Source organism: Chiloscyllium plagiosum, unplaced genomic scaffold (assembly GCF_037043375.1).
Source record: "Chiloscyllium plagiosum isolate Xiang-an unplaced genomic scaffold, Cpla_swu_hap1 HiC_scaffold_52, whole genome shotgun sequence".
In the NCBI taxonomy this organism is placed as follows: Eukaryota; Metazoa; Chordata; class Chondrichthyes; order Orectolobiformes; family Hemiscylliidae; genus Chiloscyllium; species Chiloscyllium plagiosum.
The window spans coordinates 17497724-17519678 of record NW_028270190.1 but is presented as its reverse complement, the minus strand read 5'-3'; the positions used below and the strand labels follow the sequence as shown (position 1 = coordinate 17519678).

The following is a 21955-nucleotide window of genomic DNA, read 5'->3' as shown; positions in this document are numbered from 1 at the left end:
TGTCCTGTGGGTAAGAAGACTAAGGACCCCGTTGCAGAGAGTGGGAATTAATCCGAGATCACTAAGTTCAGTGTTCAGTCTCGAGGGGATAAGAGTGTTAAAGGCTGAACTGTAGTCCATTTGTAGGAATCTGACGCAGCTGTTCTGGTGTTAATATGTTCTAGGCAGTTATGAAGGACAAGTGCGATGGAATTTGATGTGGATCTGATCGTCCGATAGGCAAATTGTAGTGGTTCAATTATACTGTGGAAGCATGGAGTTCATGAAGATCACATTAAACTCCCTATTGTGCGGAAACAGGCCCTTCGACCCAATTAGTCCACATCAACAATCCGAAGACTAACTCATCCAGACCAACTTGCCTCTGACTAAAGCACCTGTCACTGGGCAATTCTCCTGACCTGCATATCTTTGGACCGTGGGAAGGAACCGGAGCACCCAGCGGAAACCCATGCAGACACAGGGAGAATGTGCAAACTCCACACAGACGATCGCCTGAAGACGGAATCGAACCTGGGACCATGGAGCTGTGATGCAGCAGTGCTAACCACCGAGCCACCAATCTGCCCCTGATTAATGCCATGACAAGCCTTTCAAAGCACTCATGACCGAAGTTGGGGCCACTGGGGGATAGTCATTGAAACATGCTGCGTGAGCCTTCTTTGGCACAGAGACAATGTTGGCCCTCTTGAAATAGGTAGGGACAGTGGCATGTTTCAGGGTGAGGTTGGCAGAAGAAGACCTCTGCCGGTTGATCTCTGCATGCTCTGTTTTCACGGCCTGGTATTCCGTCTGGTCCCATTGCTTTCCTTGAATTCACATGAAGGAAAACTGATCTGACACCTGATGCAGAGACTGTTGGGATACGTTAGTCAGGACTTCTCGGAATAGGTGCTAACTCTCCGCCGAAAATCTGTTCAAAGTGTCCATAGAAGGAGTTGAAACGTTCGGCGAGAGATATGCCCCAGCCTGCTATTTTCCACTGTCTATTTTTCGAACCTGTGATGCCATTCAGTCCTTGCCATAGTCGCCGAGTGTCTGTCTATGTCTCTAATTTGAATTGCTATTGTTCCCAGGCTGTTTTAATGGCTCTGCAAAGGTCACACTTGCATTCATTATATTTGAGTGGGTCTACTAATCTGAAGGCCTCACGCCTGGTTTTTACCAGGTTCTGAATATCCTGCTTCATCCAGGGTTTCCTGTTGGGGAACACGTGGATTGACTTCCTCGGTATGCAGTCCTCCACACTCTTGTTGATACAGTCTGTGAGGTGTTTGCGCAATCGTCCAAGGGACCTGTGTACTGTTTGAACATGGCCCAATCAGCCGATTCCAGACAGCACCGGTGTTGATCCTCTGCCTTCCCCGATCAGCATTGGACCTGTATCCGCGAGGGCTGGGGGAGTTTTGTTAGAGTTTTTACCTTGAGGAGAAAGTGAGGTCTGCAGATGCTGGAGATCAGAGCTGAAAATGTGTTGCTGGAAAGGCGCAGCAGCTCAGGCAGCATCCAGGCAGCATCCCTGGATGCTGCCTGACCTGCTGCGCTTTTCCAGCAACACATTTTCAGCTTTTTACCTTGAGGCCTAGAGAAGACGTCGGAGTTCCCGAAATAAGGGCGTGGGATGAAGCAATAAGCATCCTTCACAGTGGTTTAGCAGTAGACTAATTAGTTCAGGACCCTAGTGGGGCATGGGCACAATTTTCATTAATTTGACTTGGTTCAAGTCGCCAGTCACAATAAACAGGACCTCGGGGTGTTCCGTCTCCAAAGTGTTTTTGGCGGAGTACAGCACATTCATAGTTCCCTCAACCTTTGCTTGTGGCGGTATTTACATAGCAGTTAGTATAGCAACGTTAAATTCCCGTGGTAGATAAAAGGGGCGGCATTTGATGGTGAGTAATTCAGGGTTTGGTAGCAATGGCTGCCCAGAGTTGCAATGTCCATGCACCACGAGTTGTTCATTAAAAAGAAAATACCTCCAACTCTTTGTCTTATCCGAGGACGATGTGCAGTCCATAAGATGGATAAATAAACCGTCAGCCTGATGTGCGAAGTCAGGAATGGATGGCTTGAGCCAGGTTTCTCTGAAGCAGAGTACGCAGCATTCCGGCAGTTCACGCTGGAAAATGAGCCGTGATCTGATTTCGTTCATCTCCTTCTCCAGTGATTGTACATTTGGTCGGGGTAATTTAGGAAGGGTGTCTTGAAACTCTGTATTCTGTCTTACTAGCAGGCCCAGCTTCCTCACAGGTTTCTTATATCTGAGTGGTCAAGCGGCCTTTTGGAATGGATTGTGACTGCTTCCAGGAAGGTGATCCTTCCAAGGACCCCATGGAGCAGTTAGGTTGCTGTTTGGTGCAGCTTTGCACAGGGTTTGCTTCGGACCAGTGTTACAGGTAATTTCCTGATTTATGTTCCCGGAGGAAGTGTGTTTAGGATCCCATGATAAGATCCGTTTCTGCTTGTGTTCCGATTTGTCCAGTTAGTTCCTGGTTTCAGTTGCTACCGAATTGCTGCTCCTGTTCCACACACGTTTTTGTCGATGTGTTTGGGCTGCTCTGCAGGTAGGTTCTGACAGGTGACATGTTAGGCAAGCGTATTATGGGGTTGGGAGCGTTTCGTGTCGGTTCTCTTTCCTAGGGAAAGGTCTCTCGGTATCCTGCATTTTCCCGTCAGCCTCAAGCCTGGGGCTCGCGTTGGTTGATTCCAGCTGGCCTGGCCTTATTCCGGGGTGGTCGCATGGGTCGTGTGCACCAAGTGGTCTTCTACCTTCATCCAGGAAACTGGCTTTCAGGACCGGAGGAGCTTCAAGCCTGTTAGATTAGATAAAACAGAGTTTTAGTAATTTTTGAAAGCATGCTATTATGTTTAAATAGGATAGGAAGACTGAAGGAAATAAGAAACTTAGATCTGCACGCAGGAGTTCGCTACGAGTCGACCATATCCAGCACCATCTTGCCCCGTTCTGTGGTTGCAGAACAGAGACCAGGTTGGTGTGTTGCCTGCCGGGTGCTAGTGTCAAAGGTGTTCATAAGTGTATGCAGAACATTCCAAAGAGACATGCCAAATGCCAAAGGTCATTGTGCACTTCGTAACAAATGGCAAAGCCAGATAAAGAGCTGGTGTCCTGGGAAACGAGTGCCGGCATTTTGGTAAGATGTTAGAAATGACTATCACAAGGGCACTGATCTTAGGAATACTCTCAGTGCCCTGCGCCAGTGAGGATAGGAATAGATAGATAGATCAGATGAATGTGTGGCAGAGGTTCTGGTGTAGGAGGCAGGCTTTTCACTTCTCAGATCATTGTGATCTTCCCTGGGGTTGAACAGCAGGGGAACAAATATTCTTGAGGGAAGATTTGATAGTAGAACCCTGGAGGATTTAAATCAGTTTGGTTGGGAGGGATGATGGGTGAGGGGAGCGGATTGTTGGGCAGGGGTACTCTGAATAAGACATGGGTCAGAGACAAGTCGCTGGAAAGTTCAATGGCCTTCGTGAGCAAGTTCACTATTAACAGTATCCAGGGTATTAGTAAACAGATGGAAATATATTTTGGTTTAAAGTGCATTTATTTCAAGGACCGAGGCCTAACTGGTAAGGCAGGCGAGCTCAGAGTATGGATTGGCTCTGCAGCGTGGGATATAATACCCATAACAGAAACACGGCTGAGGGAAGGGCAGGACTGGAAACTCAGTGTTTCAGGATACAGAAGGTGCAGATATAACAGAAGTTCAGATATGTGAGGAGAGGCAGTTGCACTTTTGATAAGGGAGGAAATAACAATTTTTCTCAGAGAGGATATTCTCAAGATCTCATCAAATGATGCCATATAGTCAGGATCTAGAAACAGATATGGTTGGCCACTCTGTTGGGTGTATTATGGATCTCCAAAGAGTCAGCATTTACTGAATGAGCAGGTATGTAGAGAGATTATAGATACCTACAGGAATAATAGAGTATTATCGGTTGCAGATTTTAATTTCCTGTGGTTTGACTGGTTTATCCAGAATGTAAAAGGCCCAGGTAGTGTGGAAATATGAAAATGCAAAAATGCATCCAAGGAAAATTCTTAAAGCAATAGGTGGTGGACCCTGCTCAGGCGGGAGGAACACTGGATCTCCTCTGCGAAAACACGTTTTTGCAAGTGACTGAAATGTCAGTCCAGTCTTTGGGTCCAGTGACCTTAACTCTCTTAGTTTTATAGTAACCATGGAGAAAAATACGAGAGGTCCACATCTAAACGTGCTAACCTGGAACGGGACCAATTTTGGGGCCATTAGTCAAGATCTAGCAGAGATTGATTGAGTGAGTCGGTTTGAAGGAAAATAAACATCTGACAAATGGGAGGCTTTTAAAAGTGTGATATCAAGAATCCAGGAAACGTATGTGCCTGTTAGGATGAAGGCAAAACTTTGGGAGATTTCGGGATCCCTGGCTGACGAGGGATATTGAGGATGTTGTCCGGAGCAAAATTTAATAAATAGGGTTGCGGCTATCCACATTGTGTCAGCTTCCAGTCATAAAAACACGATCAACATGTGGACACTCTAAAATCCGCCCTTTCAGTGTAATCGTCTCAAGTCCGTGCCACTCTTCTGATCTGTGGAACCCACTGCAGTGCCTGTGACCCTCCTTATCCAGTTCTTATAAGACTGACTTCCTGTGTAACATGCTTCAACCACTCACAAGCACCCTCACAATGTAAGCTCCTCCAGACTCTCCATTCATATACACATCTCCATCACCCTCCACAGTTCATACATCCCCATCAGTGTAAATGTCACACTCCCCCACAAGCCTTCCCACTTTGATGAAATTGGAGGAGGTTGCTAATGCATCCTTATCTTTATAACTGTCTCCAAACAAAATTAGTGTCCTTACCTCTGGAAAACCTCGTAGACTCCACACTCTCCATATCTAAATAACCTCCAGATACTAAGCCTTCCTATGTCTATCAACATTTTCAGTCACGAATACCCTCCATATCTCTGTTGGCTCTTCCATTGTACACAACCCACTTTATCTCTGCAATCTGCTCCATTAATCCAAAAACTTCGACTGTGTAAACCACCCCATTCTACCAAAATCCTTATGCTTGTAAACCTCTCCGTCTCGCTCAAACGCCCCATTTCCATGAACTCCTGTAGACCATACAGCTCTCCAAAGTTTTGTAACCCCATGTCACTGTATTGTCCTCCCTCTCTGTGAAACCACGCCACAGCCTTCGCCATCTGGGTCATCTGATCCAGATCAGACAATTGTAACCTCAGGCACTCCTCGCAACCGTTCCCAGGTGTGTCCGTTCCTTCAGATCCAATCTCTTCTCATTCCTGATACTTCTTCCTGCCTTTGTAACCTTACCTAATTAGAACACAGATCATTCAATAGTACAGCACAATGTCTGCCCTTCGGTCCTCGATGCTGTGTTAACCTTTTAACTAATCCAGGATAAAACTAACCTCCACACCGTAAATGTTCCTATCATCAGTGTGCTATCCAAGAGTCGTTTAAATATCCCTAATGTATCCAACTCTACTACCACAGCTGGCAGTCCATTCCACACACACACCGCTCTCTATGGGAACTCTGATATCTCTGCTAAACATTGTTCCAATTTATTCAAATTATACACCATTGTGATAGCAATTTACACCCTGGGAAAAAGAAGTTTTTGGCTAACCCCTCGATCTTGCTTTCATCATGCTGTACATCTCAATCAATCACCTCTCATTCTTATTTGTTCCAATGAACATAGGCCAGCTCCAACAACCTTTCTTCATAAAATCTGCTCTGCAGTCCAGGCAGCAGCCTAATAAATCTCCTCTTTACCGTTTCTGAAGCTTTCACATTCTTCCTATCATGAGACGAACAGAACATAACACAATATTGCAAATGTGGTCTAATCAGAAATTTTTAGATCTGCCTCATCACCTCGCAGCTGTTAACCTCAATCCCTCACTAATGAAAGCCAACGCACCATATACGTTTTTTAAAAAAAAAAACTGTACTACTAACTTGGGTAGCAACTATTAGGGTTCTATGGACGTGGACCACAAGATCACTCTGTTCTTCCACACTGTCAAGAATCCTGCCTTTATCCACGCATTTTATTTCTGCAGAATCATCCAGTCTGAAACCCTCTCTATCTTCATACCGTCCTCGATTCCCAAAAGACTGATGATCTGTGAATAAACTTAATGTCCCCACAATCCTGCATAGCTCTGTAAACCCCTTTACTACCATGAATTATCAAAATTACTTTAGCCTCTTTATTCGACTGCAATGTTCCTAATACCTGCAAAGCCCTCCAGTCCTGATATCCCTCCCTATCTCTGTAACCTCCATCATCCCCCGTTGCGATTCTCGGGGAACATTGCAGTGGAATGAACTGTTATAGAATCCGAGCCATGTTACAGAGGTAGGAAGGGCGTCAGAACCTGTAGCATGGTACAAATGTAGGCAGGGGCATGGATGCTACAGGAAGTTAGAGGTAGCAGGATTCATAGAACCTGCAAGATGGGACCATGGTGGGATAGGTTGTGGAACTTGACTAATGTTACAAGTACAATCACAGATCATTTTTGATCTGACCATTGGACATATCTGGATGACCTAATTTTGGAGGTGTTCACCCGAACGTCTGTGGACAGTTTCCGATTCCCAGGCTGGGAGTTGCGAGTTCAGATGGAATCCTTTTGTCCATTCCCCCTATGTGCCTGATACTGGCCTGGTGCTGCTCCAGTAGAAAGCACTCTCCATGCATCTGCTGGACTCCAGATCTGCATGACTGACTGCAGCTCACCTCATTAAAATCTTCGTTTGGAATGTTCATTTTTTCATTATTTTTGATTGTTCGTTTCACAAGATGCAGGAACTGGGGAGTTTGCGTTTTGAGAGAATGGCATTCATATCATTGACGATGAGCAATGCAATGGAGTTTTGTGGATTCTGTTGTCCTTTGTCACTATCACTCAGAGTACTGTACAAACAAAGAATTTGAATACAAATTTTGAATTGAATTGTAGAGTGTTAATTTACCAGTTTATATCGTCTATGACAGTGTTTGTGCAGATACATAACAGTGTAAATACCTCACCAAATTCTTCGTTAGTGCATTGCGCCCAGGAGCTTGGAAAAATCATGCTCTTTGCATATGAGACTTGACAACAGACTGACTGAGAGCAACTCTCTGAATAAATGACCGTGAGTTTGCCATCTTACTGCTTTTGGCCTTGTGCCATATTGTTAGCTCCCTCTCATAAGTAAACTTGTCATGTTCACCTGTCCTGACACTTTCTGCTTCATGTAAATCTTTCAGCTGTTGAACATCTCCTTTCTCTCGAACGACCTCCAGCCCGTAAGCCTGGCCTTCATCTTGTATCTTCTGCACTTCAAAACGACCTCATTCTTTGTGATCTGATTGCATTCATTTGACTGTTTGGAAGTAAGTTTGCACCACTGAATAAAATCAAAAGCTCCTCTTCTCCATCGTTGTCAAACTGAATTTATTTGTTTGTCTCTCTCACTTTTCCATCCACCATATCAATTCCCTGAGAATCTGTACATTTTAATGAGGACGACTATCCTCCTAACGACACTCAGCAAAACAGTACTCCTTTCTATGTCCCTGCAATCACTTCATGTTGCTCCTCATTCTGATACTTCCCGCAGTCTACTCCAAACCACTAATTAATGTGAATGTTACAAACTCCCTCCCTCTAAACTCGTCCCCTTCCTAAGATGCTCCTTGTCAATTTGAAACTCTCCAGCTTTTGCAGTCTTCCTAATTGATTGCATTTCTTACAGGCCTCACTATCACTGTATCCTAAATTTCTCCCTGCCTTGGTAAACTGTTCCAGCCCCTTCAGAACTCCATATTTCTGGAACGTCATAGAGCTCCAAAAACCATCCCGCTACAGTTTGACAGGAACCCTTCTGTTAATTAAACCAACCTCGTCTCGCAATCTGTTAAAATATTAATGGCAGAGATCTCCAAAATCCCACACTTCAAGAAAAATAATATCAATGTATTATTTATATCTGAGCGTGAACATCAAACAACAACTCGAAGCCCTTTTCTCTTAACTACATATTACCTACCTCCAACTCCATAATTATGTGCTGTCCCAATGAATCATTCATTAAAAATAAACCAAATTAATTTCAAAGCCATGCAGTTGTTGTCGTCTTCAGTGCTATTGTTTTTCTGGCTGCAGATCTCCTTGGGTCACCTTCTTTCTTTTTTCCTGCGTATATGATTCGAATGAAAAGACACCTTTGATGAACTGCTTGAATGTCTTGTGTCTCCCTCTCGACAGCAGTCTCTCTCTCTGATTTTCAAAATGGCTGGCATTTTTCTATCCCCAATACCAGATAGTGTAATTGATTCGGTGTTGTTAAAACAATATATTCTAACTCGATAGCGTGTTAGTATCCTGGGTTATAATTTGACACAACTGGTTAAATTCGAAATGTTGCCAAAACAGCAACCAACACATGTATGTATTTCGTGACTAAATGCTGTATATTTTCAATTTTCCTGTACTCCTCATGTAAATTGTCAGTGCAGAACAACATTCACACTCTCTTAAAGGTACAGTACCTGTCGTCTACTTCATAACAATGGTGAGGGCTCCAAATCCCACAAATTCTTCACAATCAATTTTAAACAACCCTCCTCACTTCTGTAGTGTCTGCAGCCCCTACAATCCTCCCAAGCACTGTGCATTCTGCCTACTACTAATAAGATCCCGATCTGTGTAAATGCCTCCAGTCACTGCAATCTCCTTTGTTGTGTAGCACCCTCCAGATCCGACAGCTTTCTCTAACTGTGTAACCTCCTTCAGGTCGATAGCCGCCAATTTGCTGAAACATTCTGTCACCATTGCATCCATTCTTATTTCTTAACATTGTTCAGTCTCTCAAACTGTCCCTATTATTTTAATCTCCTCAAGTCCATCCAACACTCCTGATGTGTCTAACCTCTTCAAATTCTGACAATCGTCCCTATCTGTGTAAATTTCTCCAGTTGCTATATACCTCCATACCTGTGTGACTGTTATGATGGCATTATATTCTATTTTGTATGAAAACAGTTTCTCTCCACGCCGCCCATCCTATGCTCATAAGACACAGAGTCTCTCACAACCATCTCTATGACTGTAACATCCTCCCGTCTCAACAAGCCTCCCCATCCCTGTCACATCTTTCAGCAAGCACAACATTCACGCTCTCTCAAATATCTTCCAGTGTATAAAATCTTATATGTATCTAATGTTCTCCAGTCCACACCAGCCTCCCTATCCCAGTAATATTCTCCAGTAGATAACACCCTCTCACGCCAACATTATTCGCCGGACACCACTACGGTTGTTAAATACACCACATTCTTTATTCTTCGAAGTGTTTCCACACCCTGCTCATTTTAGCCCCTTTAACAATCCACAGCCTTACATCAATCACCAGCTATGGAATCTAATTCTAACTTCATAGAATATAGAATATTATAGTGCACTACAAACTCTTTGCACGGACCTGTGTAACCAATCTGAAGCCCATCTAACCTATACTATTCAATTTTCTTCCATATGTCTACCCAATGATCACTGAAATGCCCTGAAGATCTATTACTGTTTTAGCAGTGCGTTCCACGCCCCTACAATTACCTGCGTAAGGAAAGTACCTCTAACGTCTGTCCTATATCTATCACGATTCTATGTAAAGCTATGCCCCCCCCCCCCCCCCCCGTGCTATCCATCACCATTCGAGGTAAATAGCTCTCACTATCTACTGCATCTAACACTGTGATAATCTTATAAGTCTCAATTGTGTCATCTCTCAACCTTCTTCTCGCTAACGAAAACAGCCTCAAGTCCCTGAGACTTTCATCATAAGACCTGCCCTCTACACCAGTCAACATCCTTGTAAATCTCCTCTGCATCCTTTCCAAAGCTCAACCATCTTTCCAGCAATTGGGTGACTGGAACTGGACCCGATACTCCAAGTGTGGCCACACCTGAGTTTAGCATAGCTGCAGCATGACCTCATCGTTCTGAAACTCATCGCATGCTTTCGTAACCACTTTATCAAATGAGTGGCAACCTTCACGTGTTTATGAACATAGACACCGAGATCTCTCTGCTCGTAGACACTGTGAAGAATCCGACGGTTAGTTCAAATCTCTGCATTCCTGTTATTCATTCTAATGTAAATCACCTCATACCCGTCCGAATTATCTCCATTTGGTGTCTCTTAGCCAAGCTCTGCATCTTACATATGTTTCGCTGTAATCTACAGCATAATTTGGCACTATCCACAACTCTCCTGACTTTCACATCATTCGCTAATGTATTAACCAATCCTTCTTCGCCCTCATGCATGACATTTCAAGAAATGACAAACGGCAGTGGACCCAAAACAGATCCTTTCGGTACACCACTCTTCAAATAAACACCAGGATGAACAGTTCCCATCCGCCGCTATACCCTGTCTTTCAGCTGGCGAATTTCTGACCAAATTGCCAAATCACTCTCAATCTCATGACTCCGTATTTTGATCAATAGTCTCACTGAAATCCAAATACACCACATCAATCTTTTTTATCTTTAAGCAGCTTTTTGTTCAACTTCACAAAACAATGTTGAATATCGCTAATCAGCTTTGTAGATAATTATAAATCCTATCGCACACAACCATTACCAACACGTTCATCACAATCGAAGTCGATAATTATCAGGTTGTCTCCACTTCCATGTTTGAAAGAGGGAGAAGCAATGCCTCAGTGTCCTGTCACTAGTCCTGTAGACAATGACTCCAATACATCCGGTCTCTGTAAACTCCTCCAAGTTACTCCATCACACCCGATTTCTGTAAATTCCCCAGTCACTTCAACCTTTTCGATCTCTGTAACTTCCTCCAGTCACTCAACCCTCTCTACCTCATAACCATCTCCACAGGCTCCAAGCCTCCCTAACAGTGTAATATCCCCCAGTCACTCCAAACCGCACAATCTCTGGAGCCTCATTCAGTCACTTCAACGTATCCTAACTCGGTTACCTCCCCTAGTCACTCCAATCCTCCATATTTCTCGAGCCTCCTCCAATCACTGCAGCACTCCCTACCCCTGTAACCGTGTCCAGTCGATCTAAATCTCGCTACCTCTGTAACCATCCCAGTCATTCCAACCTCCCTATCTCTCTAACCGCCAACAATCACCCCAAACCTCCCTCTGGAGGTATCCTCTTCCAGTTACTCCAAGCCTCCCTCTCCCTGCAAACCACTTCACTCACTCCAACCGTCCCTAATTCTGCAACCTCTCCAGTCACTCTAAACCATCCTCTCACTGTCGCTGCCGCCACACACTCTAAATCTCCTTAAAATATAACGTCCTCCAGGTACACCGAGCTTCCCTATTTCTTAAACCTCCCCGAGTCACTAAAACCATCATTATCTCTGAAGTCACCTCCAGTCACTCCAACCTTTATATCTTTCTCACCTTCCCAGTTCACTCCAAAACTTCATATACCTGTAACGTCCCGGAATCACTCCAGACCTCCCTCTCTCTTTAACATGCTCCCGTTACTCTATTCAACACTCTCTCTGACCTCCGTCAATAACATCAACCTTCCCTTACTTTGGAATCTTCACGAGTCACTCCAACAATTACTTTCTCTTTAACTTCCTCCAGAGGCCCAAAACGTCCGTCTCACTGAAACAACCTCCAGCCGATCATGACCTGTCCTCACCAGTCCATCTTCCTTCACACCTACGCGCTCCACCCCCTTCTCTAACGTATCACAAAGTGCCCGATGTCTATCTAACTATCGCAATCTCACCTACATTCACCAACAGCCCCATGTCCCTTCTATTGATATCACCACCCCTCGGCTCACAGCCTCATTCCCGATGAAGAACTTAAGCCTGAAACGTCGAATGTCCTGCTCCCCAGATGCTGCCTGACCTTCTGTGTTTTTCCAGCATCATACAGTTGACTCTAATTTCCAGCATCTGCAGTCTTCACTCTCCCCTCTCTCTGTAACTGCCTCCAGTTGCCTGATCCCTCCCTATTTCTGTAAGCTCCTCCAGTCTCGCCATCCCTCCCTATCGTTATAACCTCCGTCAGGCACACCATTCACCCCTATCTCTGAACCCCCTAGTCACTCCAACACTTAATATCTCTGTAAACCCCTCCAAACACTGCCACTCTCCCTGTCTCTGTAATCTAACAGAGCCAATCCAACACTCCCTGTATCTGAATCTTCTGACAATCCCTCCAAGCCTCCCTATCTCTCTAAACCCTTCCTGTCACCGATTCCCTCCTTATTTCTGTTAGCTCCACTAACCAATCCAACCCTCCTTATCTCTGTGTCCTCCTCCAGTCACTAAATCCCTTCAAACCTGTTTAACCTCCTCTAGCGACTCCAACTCTTCCTATTTCAGTAACCTAGTCCCATCACTCCAATTCTCCTTATCACTGTAATCTCCAGCACTAACTCCATCCCTCCCTATTCCTGAAACTGAACCTCGCCGCTCCAAACCGCCTTATCTTTTTAAACTCCTCCAGACACTGCAAAACTCCCACTCACTGTAAACGCTTCCACAATCTAATTCTCCCTAATTCTGTAACCTCCTGCGATCAGTACAATACTGCTTATATCTTCAACCTCGCCAAGTCACTTCAACTTTCACTATCATTGGAACCTCGTCTATTCACCCCAACCCTCTTTATCGCTGTAAACTCCGCCTTTTACACCAAATCCTCATAACACTATAAAATCCCCGAATCACTACAGCCCTCCCTATTTCTGTAACATCCTCGTCACTCAATCCCTCCCTACTTCTCTAATCTCCAGCAGTCACTCCAACACTGTGTATCTGTCTAACATACGCCATGCACTCCAAATCTCTCCACCTCAGTAACATCCTTCAGCCACTCGATCTCTCTCTATCTCAGTATCCTCCCCAGTCACTACACTCCTCGATATCACTTCAACTTCGGAGAATGACTCTAATCTTCCCTTTATTTGTGACATCCCTGAGTCACTACAATTCTCACTATCTCAGTGATCTCGTGCAGACACTCCAATCTACCCTCTCTCGATAACCTGCTACAAGCACTCCATCCATCCCTATCGCTGCAACCTCCTCCAGTCACTCCAACCGTCCCTATCTCTGTAACCTTCTCTAGACCCTCCAAACCTTCCAAACGTTGTAACCTCATCCAGTCAGTCAATTCCTCCCTATCTCTGCAACAGCTTTGAGTCTCTCTATCCATCCCTAACTCAGTAATATTCCCTCGTCTCTCCAACATTTACTATCTCTGTAACCTCCTCCATTCACTGTAATCTGGCCTATTTCTGTGACCTAACCGAATCTGTCCAACATTCCTTGCGTCTAAAACTTTCTGACGTCACTGCAAGACGCCCTATCTCTGTGAGCTCCCCCAGCCAATCCAGCACTCCCTATTTGTGTCACCTCCAGCATTCACTCGAATACTCCCAATCACTGTAACCTCCTCCAGACACTACAGTTCTCCAGATCTCTGTAACCTCTTCCATTGACTCAAACCCTCTCTGTTTCTGCAACCTAGTCCAGTCACTACACGCTCCCGATCTCTGTCACCTCCTTCAGTTACTCCAGTAATCCCTGCCTCTGTAACCCTGTCCAGTAACTGCAATCCTCCCTATCACTGTAAACTCCTCCAGTCGCTCCACCTTTCCTCTTTATGTTATCGCCATTCCACTCCAACCCCTCACATCTCTGTAAACTCCTGAGGTCACTGCAAATCTCCTTGTCCACACACTCCAAACCTATCTATTTCTTCAACCTCCCCAATTCACTCCAACACTTACTATTTATTTTAACCTTCCACAGTCACTCCGAGCGTCCATATACCTGTAACCTCGTTGAATCATTCCAGCTCTGCCTATCTCTGGAACCTTGTTCAGTCGCTGAAATCTATCCTTACGTTGTAGACTCCCCTAGTCACTCCAATACTTACTATCTCTACAATTCCTCCAGTCACTCCAAACAACCCTATCGCTGAAATTTAACCGAGTCACTTCAAACTTCGCTGCCTCTACAATCTCCAACAGGCGCTCTAATCCTCCATATCTCTACAAAATCCTCGAGTCACTGAATCCCCCATCTCTCTTAGCACCTGCAATCAATCCCTGTCTGTTTAACATCCTGCATTCACCCATACACCACCTGCATCTTAGCCTCTACCAGTCAATCAACCTCACCGTCTCGGTTTCCTCCTCCAGTCACTCCAGTCTTCAATATCGACGTCACACCCGCGAGTCAGTCTAAACATCCCAAATCTGTAACCTCCCTGAGTCAGTCTAACCCTCCATATCTCTGTGACCTCCTCCAGTTGCTCCAACCTTCCCGATTGCTGTAACTCCTGCAGTCACTCAATGCACCCGACCCCCAATCTCCCATCTCTGTAATCTTCACTAGTCAGGTTTCTCCCTGCAATATTGTGCTTGTTACGGACGACTCCTTGTGAGCTCCTGCGTGCAGATCTAAGTTTCTTATTTCCTACAATCGTTCTACACACTTTAAACCGAAGAGCATAATGTTCAAAAATTAATAATAACTATGTTTTATATAACCGGACAAGTTTGAAGCTCCTCTGATTTTCAAAGCAAGTTTCTTCGATGAAGGCAGCAGACTACGTGGTGCCCACGACCCGTCCGACCACCGCAGCATAAGGTCAGGACAGCTAGAGGCATTCTACATGAGCCCCAGGCTTGGAGCCTGCCGGAAAATGGAGGCACCATGAGACCTGCTCCAGGAAGAAGAACCGAAACAAAACGTTCCCGGCCCGATAAGACGCCTACTTGACATGAAATCTATCAGAACTTACCTGGAGAGCAGCCCAATCACTTCCGCAAAAACATGGCTGACCTGATGGAGCAATTCGGCATCAACTGAACCCAGGAACAAACTGGACAAATCGGAACAAATACAGAAAATTACCATCTTTCCTGAGTCTTAAACACGTTCCCTCTGAAAAAGAAACACACAGTAAATTAGCTGTAACACTGGGTCCTAAGCAACCCCGCTGCAAAGATACACCAAACTGTAACCTACCTGCTCTTCGGGTTCCTAAGAAGGATCACTTTCCTGGAAGCAGTCACAATCCACTCCAAAAGACCACTTGACCACTCACATAATAAGAAACCTGTAAGGAAGCTGGGCCTGCAAGTAAGACAGACTATGGGGTTCTAGACCCCCTCTTCCTGGTATGCTCTGAGTAAAAATAAATCTATGAAGAACAAGTTGGACGAACTCAGATCACCGCTCAGCTTCCAGCGTGAATTACGGGACTGCTGCGCACTCTTCTTCTCAGAAACTTGGTTCAACCCATCCATTCCTGACTGTGCACTTTAGGCTGATGGTTTATCTCTCCATCGTATTGACTGCACAGCATCATCGGCTAAAATAAATTTGCTTTTTAATCAAAAATTGTGGTGCATGGACATAGCAACCCTGGATAGTCATTGCTCTCCACACTGTGAACCCATCACAATCAAATGCCTCCCCTTCTATATGCCACGGGGATTTACCGCTGCTACATTAACTGCTGTGTAAATGCCTCCACAAGCAAATGTCGAGGAAGCTCTGGATGTGCTGTACTCCATCACTAACACCTTGAAGATAGAACACCGCGAGGCCCTGTTCATTGTCACGAGCGACTTGAATAAAGCCAATCTCAGGAAGGTGTTGCTCAAGTACCAGCAGAAAATTACCTGCCCACCAGGGGTCCGAAAAATTTAAACCACTGCTGAACCACTGTGAAGGATCTCACCACTCCATCCCCCGTCCTCAATTCGGGAACTCCGTACAAAATACCTTGCTTCTTCTCCTGGCTTAAAGACAAAAATTCAAGCAATAAACCTCCTGGCGGATATAGGTCCAGTGCTCGTCGGAAGAGACAGATAATCAACTTCGGTGCTGTCTGGAATTGGCTGCTGGGGCCCAGTGTAAACAGTATGCAGGTACCTTGGACGAGTATGACACTACCGTCACAGAGTTTGTCAGCAAGTGTGTGGGGGACTGCATACCAAGAAAGTCAATCCGGGTGCTCTGCAACAGGAAATACTGGATGAATCATGACATACAGAACCTACTAAAAGCCAGGCCTGAGTCCTTCAGATCGTGAGACCAACTCAAATATAATGAATCTAATTATGAACGTCACGGAGCTCCTAAGTCAGCCAAGGACTAATACCGATCAAAACTAGAGACCCAGACTGACATCCGGCGACTGTGGCATGGATTGAATGGCATCACAGATTCTACGAAGAGACAGTGCAAGATAGCAGACAAGGACATTTCCGTTCCAGATTGTCACAACTCCTTCTGTGATCGCTTTGAGCCAAGTTTCGGTGGAGAGTAAGCACCTATCCCGACAAGCCCTGACGAACCTATCCCAACAGTGTCTGCATCAGAGGTCACATGAGATTTCCTTCATTTGAATCCAAGAAAAATGATGGGACCAGACGGAGGAGAGACAGTGCACTTTGAGCATGCGCAGATCTACTGGCAGAGGTCTGTTCAGACATCTTCAACCTGCCGCTTTAGTGTTTCGGGTGCGTTATGGCACCGCCGTTTTAGCTCTTACCTGTTTTGGCGCTCATTACTTTGGCGCTTAGCTATTTTGGCGCCAATTCAGAAGTTAAAAAAAAGACTTGTTTGGTTAAAGAATGAAGGATGACGAATGACCCGATGTAATTTTCAAACCTAGCAAGAGTTGATAGTCAAACTGGAATGACCTGCTGTAGATTGAAATCTCGTTTTGTGATCCTTTGCTTATTTAACAATTGTAAATAGTCATCTAGCACCTTGATGATACTTCAGCCCTTCTGCCTTCACATCGGAAAGCTGTAGTACAATTTTCTTTCTATTTTCTTGTAGAGCCCATACCAGAAATGGTTGAAAACATTCTAAGCAAGAGAAACAAACCAACATTTTCACACAATGATTATCTATATTTGTTTGATAAATGTAGCAAAATGTAGAAATTCGGTTTTATAATGAATAGATGAAAGACAATGAATAAAAAAGAATTCGATTTATTTCTTACAATACAATTAAAACGATTTTTTACGGTCTCTACAAGACTATTTCTTTTTATTCTGAACTGACGCCAAAACAGCTCATCGCCAAAGTAATGAGCGCCAAAAAATTTAGAGCCAAAACGGCGGCACCAAATGATCAGTGCCAAATAGTCCCATTTCGCCCTGCAGCAGGCCACTGTCCCTGCCTATTCAAGAGGCCAACAACATCCCTGTATCTAAGAAGGCTCGTGTAGCATGTGTCAATGACTACTGGCCAATGACCCTAACTTCAGTGTTCATGAGGTGCTATGAAATGCTGGTCATGGTATTAATCAACTCCAACATCCCCACTACACTTTCCTGACTCCAATTTGCTTATCGGACCATACGATCCACGTCAGATGTTATATCACTTGCCCTTCAATCTCCCCAGAACATCTTGAAACCAATAAGAGCTACGTAAGAATCCTAAATATTTACTACAGTTCAGCCTTCGACACTATTATCCCCTGGAGACTGATTACTAAACTCAGTGATGTCGGACAGAGCCGCACTCTCTGCAACTTGATCCTCAGGTCCTGACCAAAAGACCACAATTGAAGATTGGTGACAATATTTCATCGGCACCAACTCTCTACACTGGAGCCTTCCAGGGGTGCATACTCAGCCACCTCCTGAACTCATTGTATATTCTCTGACAGCATCGGCAAATACCAGAATAATGCCATTTGCAAGATTGCTGATGACACCACCATGTCCGTCTAATCTCAAATTGCGACGAAAGAGACTATGGACAGGAGGTAGAAGACCTGGAAAAAATGGTGCCATAAGAACTACCTTGCTCTCAATGCCATCAAAATCATGGGACTCAATATTGACTTTCAGTGGGATGTTGTTCATGACACCCCCCGCCCGCCCCCCCTACACAATAACAGCACAGAGGTGGACCAAGTGAAGAGTGTGAAGCTCCTCGGAGTAGTGGTCCACAACAAGATTTCTTGGACTGTTCATGTGGATGCACTGGTTACAAGGGACCAACAACATCTCCTCTTCCTAAGTCAACTGAGGAAATTTCGAATGACGGTGAATAACTTGCCAACGTTTATTGGTGCGTAATCGATAGCATTCTGTTTGGTTGTATCATTACCTGGTATGACAAATGTGACATTCAAGATCGGAGACTGTTACAGAGAGTTATGATCTCGGCTCGGGCAATCACAAAGGCCAACCTCTCATCTCTGAAATCCATCTACCAGGCTGCCTGTTAAGGAAAGGCAGCCAGCATTCGTAAAGATCCATCCCACCCTGGCAATGTTTTGTTTCTACAATCTCTACCATCGGACAGAAGGTGAGAAAGAGAAAGTTGAAATAAACTGTTTGAGGTAAATTATTTTTTAAAAAAATGGTGGAAGGTGCCCAGAGAGTTGATAGAAACAGAAACATGAGAAAAGGGTTTACATCGCATTTATTCAGCCACAGAATAAAAAGCTATGAACCATGTGCAGGCAGATGGGATAACTTTAAAATATCACCACGGTCAGCACAGCAATGGTGTGCCGAAGGGCCTTTTGCTGTGCTGTATTTTTCTACTTTCTAACTTCCCCATATCTACTCTGGCGAAGCCCCTCAGAATCTTCAAAGTTTCCAAAACATTCTGTCTCATTTTTCTAAACTCCAATGCGTTGGCACGCAATCTTTTCCACCTCTTCTCATTACAACATCACTCCATTCCCAACATCAGCCTAGTGAGTATTCTCTGGCCTGCCTCCAATGCAAGAATATCTTTCCTTAGCGCACTCAGACTGTTCATAATATTGTAAGTGAGGTCTGATTCATACTTTGCCTATGCAAGATCTCCCTATGTTTAGATTTCATCCTCTGTGTAATAAGTGCCAGTTGTTAATTTACCTTTTCTATTAAAGGCTGAAATCCTAAGCTATGATTTTTTTCGGATTGATACACAAAGTCTTCGAAAACGCTTTATGCTGTCAGTCTTTTCACAAAACAGTATTTTTGTGCTAAAAGCTGTTACGTTTCTCAAGAATACTGTACCTTTGTTTTGTTTTCAGAGGGATCGCAACGCAGTCTGGACTCCTAAACGCCTGGGTTTGGTACGAAGATGAAAGGTCTTTTCGTTTATACATAAAAGGATGACTCTTTCAGTCAAAGCCTTTACATTTTCTAACCAACCTATATCAGTCAAGACGGGGTGGCCAGCTCTCAAAGGTGAGCAATTCAGTCCAGAACTAGTGAGAGGTTTCAGCTGTGGATCTGTGTGGAAACAGGCTTCTGGACTCTCTCTTTCCTTCTGCTGTTCAAACTTCGACCTGGAAGCCTTCGTTTGATTTTTCCTGAAACTGAGGGGTTTTCATTATTGAGTCAGCTGTATGTATTCGGAACAACATAATTAAGACTAGTTTGGATAGTCTGAGTACTGTAGGCGTTTCATATTCTGTTCTTTCTATTTCATTACATAATTTTGTAAATTTGTTTTGTCTGTTTTAAAACCTGTAAGTCAACCTAGCTAATTTACTCAGTGTAACCTTCACTGCACACGTATCGAATCAAATTGTAAAGTTATGGTCTCGGTTGTTTGATTAAAAATGTTTTGAGTTGTCTTGCCTGATCCGTAATAGTCTGAAACCAATCGGTGTTAGCCACACTGTAAGTCAGGAACGTGCTAGATTGCATTTTAAAGGATCGAACAATAAATACTGACGGGACCCTTAGAAACAATGAGAGACACATGATTTTATAAAAGGAAAACACTTTTGTTGAAGCTGCTGAATTTTATCTTTGGTGTGGCTATGCATGGCAGAATAGATAAGCATGGGGGAGGGGAGTGGTGGTAAGGGGGAACATATTTTTGAAATTTCAAAGCCTTTTGATACATTTCAATCGGCGCAAAAAGAATAACCAAGCAGGGAATAGGGCCCCTGAAAGATTTACAAAATCTTCTAAGTGTGGAACAGTTACCGAGATCCTGAACAAAACTTTTACATCACTATTTACTGCGAAGAAACGATTGAAACTTGGAGAAATAAATAGTGATGTCTTCATAAAATTTCAGTGTATAGAATAGGACGTTCTGGTGGTCTTAAAACGCATAAAGGTAGAAAAACCCCGAGGAGCTCATTCGGTGTATCCGAGGGGGCTGTGGCAGCTGGGAAAGAAATTGTGGTATCACTATCAGGGATATTTATATCATCGATCATCACGGTGAGATTCTGGAAGTCCGGAGGGCGGCTAACGTTATTCCAGAACCTTAAGGGCTGCATGGAGATGCCAGGAAACTACAGACCAGTGAGACAGACGTCAGAGGGAGGCATTTTGTAGGTGGAGATTCTGAGAGACACGAACCACATGCATTTTGAAAGATAAGGCCGGTCAACATGGCCTTGGGCATGGGAAATCTGCTTCAGTTTTGGCCAAGAAATACACGGACATCAGCAAGGCCTTCGACGTGTTTTCACATGGTACACCGCGTAACACTGTTAGAACACACATGATGAAGGGGAGCTTACCAACTGAAAGAAAAACTTGCTTGATGATCGGAGATAAAGTTGGTGGGAGAGGGTTGATGTTCTGACTGGAAGCTTGTGATCAGTGATGTGCCATGAGGTTCATTTTTGGGTCCACTGTTGTGGATCATTTATTTGAACAATTTGGATGACAATATCAGAGTCCTTGTTAATACGTTTGTGGCTGACACTGAAATGGGTAGTACGATGGACTATGAAGATGGTTATGTTAGAACACAACGGGATGTTGATCGGCTGGGCCGGGGAGCTGAGGAATAGCTGATGGAGATTAATTTGTATAAGTGCGAGGTGTTCCATTTTGGAAGGCCACACCAGAGCAGGGCATAAACAGTCATTGGTCGGACCCTGGCCAGACTTATCGGACAAAGAACCATTGGTGCAGGTGTACATTTTCATGAAAGTGCCTTCACAGGTAGGAAGGAATTTGGCTCGTTTGCCTTCATTGTTCAGAGCACTGCGAATACGATTGAAACATCATGCTGTGGTTGTACAGGACATTGGTCAGGCCATCAGAAATCCGTTGCTGAACATCAGGAAAAACTCGTCCGGTTCACTTGCGTTCTTTAGGGAAGAACATCTGACTTTCTTACCTGGTCTTGTCTACATGTGACTCCAGACCCACAGCTACGTCGTTGATTCTGAGCAGCCTCTGTGCATTTTTCAGTGAGTAATGTATGTTGTACGAGACCATGAGAACCTTACTGCATGTAGGAAAAAACAAACGTGCATGTTTCTATCTTCTGTTCACCCTGTAACCACGTCTGTTTGATGACTGCATCGCACTTATCTCAGTCTCACAAGTCCATGTATCTTATTACAGATACTTTATCCATGCAAAAACCAGATGATTATAATGGATTATTTCAACACGATTTCCAGTCACGAACCGATTCTTTGATTTGGAGTTAATTTTCTACTCTCTGTTCCTCCCTGTTCGTCCTGTTCCTTTCTGCTTGTCTTCAGCCTCATACCCATGTTGCTCTGATACCCCACCTTTTCTCTTTGGATTGCAGCTCTCCCTTCATAGGAGACATCCTTCGCTATATGCAACTCCTATAGTTTCACTAATTATCGCACCTCCTCCATTCCCTTCTGTGCAAAACTCCGTATTCTTGCTTAAAATTCCTGTCGCCTAGCCCTCATCTAAACATGTACCTCGCACAATTCCCTAGAACAGACAGTATCCCTTCAAACAATTGGAGAACCTCCCATTATTGCTCTAGATTCCAGTGGCTGGACATGCCCAACTGTGCTCTAAAATAGTTCAGATACTTCAAAAACTCCCTATCTGTGCCACCTCCTCAATCCCAAGCAACTGCTATATTCCAATAACCTCATCCAACCCTA

At 44.3% G+C, this 21955-nt stretch overlaps 1 long non-coding RNA gene across 1 annotated transcript; it reads right to left on the bottom strand.

Moving 5' to 3' along the window:
• Nucleotides 1–1576: 1576 nt before the first annotated feature.
• Nucleotides 1577–20694, bottom strand: LOC148134818 (uncharacterized). The gene is made up of 3 exons (XR_015755640.1): nucleotides 20591–20694; nucleotides 14870–14950; nucleotides 1577–2813 (listed from the first exon to the last, which is right to left on the bottom strand). It is a non-coding gene; the product is annotated as an uncharacterized LOC148134818 (long non-coding RNA).
• Nucleotides 20695–21955: the final 1261 nt, after the last annotated feature.